Source organism: Halyomorpha halys, unplaced genomic scaffold (assembly GCF_000696795.3).
Source record: "Halyomorpha halys isolate HHAL.00 unplaced genomic scaffold, Hhal_1.1 Scaffold220.1, whole genome shotgun sequence".
Lineage (NCBI taxonomy): Eukaryota > Metazoa > Arthropoda > Insecta > Hemiptera > Pentatomidae > Halyomorpha > Halyomorpha halys.
In genome coordinates this window covers 75,917-80,977 of record NW_027104907.1, presented here as the reverse complement: position 1 = coordinate 80,977, position 5,061 = coordinate 75,917, and the positions used below count along the sequence as shown (strand labels likewise).

The window sequence follows — 5,061 nt, the reverse complement described above, 5'->3', positions numbered from 1 at the left end:
CACAAACACACGAAAGAACTGAGCTGTCACAACAACAAAAATGGCGGCGATCTCAACTGGTCTATTGTGTGACGTCATTCTCCATTTAACAGACCTAGTAACAGACTCTCAGCCATGTTAAATGTTATTTCGTTTTACTACGGTAAAAAGAAGGCAATTTTTTTTCGATTTAACATGAGTTTTTCCATTTAACACGCTTTAACATGTTAAACCAAAGATCATGAATACCCCTAAAGTACCAACAAACAAATATTAATTTTTATATATTAGATATTGTTGTTGTTAAGCAAATTTAGTGAACTCGTCTGATAACGATCTTATGCATGTATATGTGCATATAGAATATATCTGGAGACTTTTTTTTAACCCCCGACTAAAGGTATAAAGAACTGTTCTCCGTTAACAATAAAAAAACGTTAGAGCTCAAGTTGCGTGACGACGGGAGTTAATAGCCAGGGCGGGTTGTAAGCTATATGTTTAATTCTGCCAGCAGCTGGCCACTACGCTCTTATCTAGTTCTCATTAAACTGCCATATTTCGAACTCTGTTAGATAAGTACAATAACATGAGCTCCTAGGAGGTGTGTTGTATTAATTATTAACATGTATTTGAGACGATTTCGCTACCATTAATTGATTATATATATATACATGTGTATAAGTGTGTAAGCATTGAGAATGGCCTTGTGCTAAGGATGCAGACGGTATCTCCTACAGGATGGGCGATAAACCCGAAGGCTCGGAGATACGGAACGGGGGGAATTCGTTGCTGACTCGGCTCCTGGAGAAATTCGAGTCCAGTCATGACTCAGCTGAGGAGTTGTTGAGCAGCATTGGCAACGAAATGAGATATTTCACTCGGATCAAATCCTTTACAAGAACAATAATATTTAAAATGTATCACTCTTAAATTGTAGAAACATTAACTGAAAACTTAAAAGCCAATATTCAATTAGAAAAAAATTGATATCTTTTACAGGAAAAATAAACAAGTAAAACAAAAAAAAACATATAAAGGAAATAGCTGAGGTAGTCGTACAAAAGGAACCATAAATAGTTAACAAATATTTATTCCCAAACGTTTCGTAGAGCTTTGCACAGCTTAGTCTAATAAAGATAAAAAAAAAATATTTTTACAATTTAGGATAATAAGATACAAAAATTTTGTAAGCATAAGTAAAAAGAAAATTCTATAAAAATTAACATACAGAAAAAAAAATAGATAGAATATTAAGTGTTTTATAAAAAAATAAATAAAAAATAATAACATAAACTATTAGATTTAACAATAAAAAATTAACATTTTAAATTTAATAGTTTATGATTTTTTTAATATACATTTATTGTACATTTTATTTTTATATAATTTTCTTTTTACATATATTTAAATAATTTTTAACCCACATTTTTTTGTGTATCTTATTATCCTAAATTGTCAAAATATTTTAGTTGTTTTTGCATCTTTTTTAGCCTTGATGAAGCTCTACAAAGGGAGCGAAGCTTCGGCAAATAAACAGTTCTTTACTATTTTTTGTTCCTTTTGACCGCAGACCCGACTATCTCCTTCAGATTATGAAAAAGAAGGTCAATCATTCATATACATAAAAAAAATTTAATTTATGCTGCATCGCTGATAAATTTTAAGATTTTCCTAAATGTGGAAATAGTTTGAAAATTTAATTTACAGTGATAATCCCTCATTTTGAGTCCCCTTGTGGGAAAATCAATTCTCCAACTTTGACTATCTTCTTTGTCTTTTCCCATTTAATGTTACGGTTTGCATGTCAATCGCCAAATGTAATAAAAAAAACAAAAAAAAAACAGACTAATGGCCTTTAAATTAAGAGAACTTTCAAATGAATGGATCCGTGCAAATTGAAAATTTGAGTTGATAACTCTCCCAGCTAATAAGGAAAGTAATAAAGATTTAAAAATTGCGTGCAAATTATAAATAAACTTAGAAATGAAATAAACGATTCGAATTATGGTTTTATGTGTGTAATCACATTTTTGTCGAACTCCATTTTATATTTTTTGGAAATTAGAGAGTTCAATGCGCTTGGGAATAGCAGGGATTTTGATGCCAGACTTTTGGTTATAAACTTTTAAACCTTTAGATAAAACTTGATTATCTCAAGCACCGCCGAAGGAGGAGATCTCTTTTTGAAGAAGAAATCAGTTTATTTGACTAAGTTTTTTTTCCTCTCTCGGTTAGATAAGAAGCAAACCATAGCCAGTAGGTACCAACCCTCGCCTCGAGAACAAACATTTACACTCCTCCACGAGGGAAAATATTCCAGATTAGATAGCCTCTTCTATCTCTAGTGCGCCCTCTTCTGTCATAGAAATTTGTTTCAATTTCAGACTGAGTAAACTCTCCTTTTGGAAAATTAACCTTACGTAACAGGTGGTGTGAATGATTTCTTCGGGTGTATTTAAAAACATACAAATTAATTACATTGATAGCCAAGGAGTAACTTACAGTTTCACATGGCAACAACACTAAGAGTATATTGAAAAAACAATAGAATAGATTTTTGAAATAGGCAAAATTTAACAAAAATGTACTCCAATAAAATGTATACATATAATTCGATGCTTAAAATATGTTAAAAATAAATAAAGCTTCAAAAATGTAATACTACAATGAATCCTTACTATAAACGGACATGATTAAAACGAACTGCCGTTAATGAAATATTCGGTAAAGAAGCTGTAGGTATATTTAATCTCAGGAGTCAATACAAATATATAAAAAAGTATTATACGGATCTTTTGTTTTAGAATCTTGGATTATTATCTCCCATCTTGATTTATTATCTCAAATTGCTATGCAAACAAAAGTTTCATATATTTGTTTATAATATACACAAAAATTTTCTTCACGGAACAGTATACATTTATTAAAATATAACAAATTAGAGAAAAAAATTATTGTATTTTAAACTGTTGTTTATTTTAAAGTCGATATTGAAGGAGATTTGAATTTATTTTATTTTGAATTGTTTATAGCTTTAGCTTAATTTTTTGTTTTGAAATTTTATAAATAGTTGATGACCAAGTCGTGCAGTGGGCCAACTCTATTTGTATGGGAACTAACCTCAAAGTTACATAAATATTTCACAAGAATTATCGAATGAATTTGGTTAATGACTTCCAATTAATATATACTAATTCAAATAGGAGTCGGTTGGTTTTAGAATGCAATGCCAATGTAGAATGTAATTATAAAAATAATTACAGTAAATTAAATATTTGAAAGTAATTGATAAATTCTCTAGATGATGATGAACTTGAGCATTGTACAATTAAGACCCTGGCACGTGTGGACATATCGAGCGTAACAGGCGCCATTACGCAACACGTGCTAGGAGAGAACCAGTTCCTGGATCGGCGGCCTCAGGACTGCGCCCATCTGCGTCCGAACAGGCGCCGCGATTTATATGCGCCGGCGGGATTCGACTACGTGCGCAACATACTAACCTTCTTCCTAATTTGTTAAGAGCCGCTTTAAAGGAATTAGAAGAGCTCTTTGAATAGGTGTCGCTCTTCTCTCTGAGCAACGCTCGGCATATCATCAACAGTCACTAACAAGGACATGAGAAAACATACATTCGCTCCAAGATGTAAATCTCCCTTTGTTTGTAAATATATAATTCATAACTCTAACATCAGAATTGGAATAGAAAATTAACTAGATATAGTGACCATTGAGGTAAACAACAGTATGATCAATTTGACAGTTATGTTTAACTATATTAGAAACTCTTCTAACTGTCTTAGTCATAGCTGAGGTATTGTATATTGCATAATATAGCAGGTAAAATCAAAATACAATAAAAAACCTAATATGGATGTAATGATAATAATTATAATAAAGGCGGTTAGATGCCGATACCTAATGACTGACGTCCAAACCAAAATCCAGAATATCAGTCTTGATACAATCCTACCACTTACGCTTCGGTCTACCTATCGATCCAGTATTTATTTACATTTATGCAACTTTCCAAGCCTAACATATTCATTGCAATGCTATGATTGAATCATATTCGGCGGGTGCAGTTCTTGCAATGCAGCATTGGGTAGCCTCATGAATTATTTTTTATTTTTTTTTTTTATTTTAACTTGCTCTTCTATTCTGCAAGCAATGCCAAACAAATAAAATATATGACGTCACTAATTAATTAAACGAAATGGTCATGTGATTAATATCTAAGTCAGATATCTGTACTGACGATGTAAAAAACAACTTGTTTATTGAAATGATTAAATTACATTTATTAAAACAACGTACTGTTAACTAAGAATATTTTCATTAAGTTGAATTTTATTTATTTGTCTATAATACGTTATTTTTATTGTTACAGGTCCGATGTTTCAAGTGTTGCGGTTCAAATCCCCACCTAAAGGTATGAAATATTCATTCTAAAATTCTGAAACGGTAAATAATAGTTACGATACAACTTTTTGGTGGCTATTAAAAGCCAGAGAAGCTCTGCTTCATAATAAAGTACAAACTAATACTATTAATCTTGTTTGTACTTGGTACAGTTTCAATGACAATTCTGCCAGATAATTTTTTACTTTTAAACTCATGCAATATCACTGAGAGTCGTCTCTATCAAGGAACAAAATGTATTAGTGCTTGTACTATATAGTTTTTGTACTTGTATTTATGGACTAATAGTATTAGGCTTTCATTATGGAACAGGCTCCTGGTGGGTCAGGTAGTCGGGAATGATCCAGGATAGTCCCCAGTAATCGGCTGGAGGACTGTAATTTTACTAACTTGGTCATTAAGGCTATTAGGGAAACTAATGTATTCTTCAAGACTGACTCAAAGATCTCCGAACTGAGTCTGAAAGGGTTGGAACTTGTGTTGGAACACATCGGGAGTTCGAGTCGAGGCAACCGCACTAAATGATTCCTCAACAGTGTAGCAGTGGCGAATTTGTGTTCCAACATCTTTATTTATCTAAGATAATTATTTTTAAAATAAATCCCCATAATAGGCCAGTAAAATGTTTTTGGTTTTACAACTCAAATCTGCGGCTTGGAG

At 31.9% G+C, this 5,061-nt stretch overlaps 1 long non-coding RNA gene across 4 annotated transcripts in view; it reads left to right on the top strand.

The window, feature by feature from the left end:
- LOC106679796 (uncharacterized) overlaps positions 1 to 5,061 on the top strand; it is a 62,052-nt gene that overhangs the window by 36,840 nt on the left and 20,151 nt on the right. For 2 of the 4 annotated variants that reach the window (XR_001343028.2, XR_010843035.1), the window contains exon 3: positions 4,370 to 4,411. The exons of the other annotated variants lie outside the window; for them this stretch is intronic. This is a non-coding gene — a long non-coding RNA (uncharacterized lncRNA). The remainder of the gene's footprint in view (positions 1 to 4,369; positions 4,412 to 5,061) is intronic. 4 annotated transcript variants of the gene reach the window in all.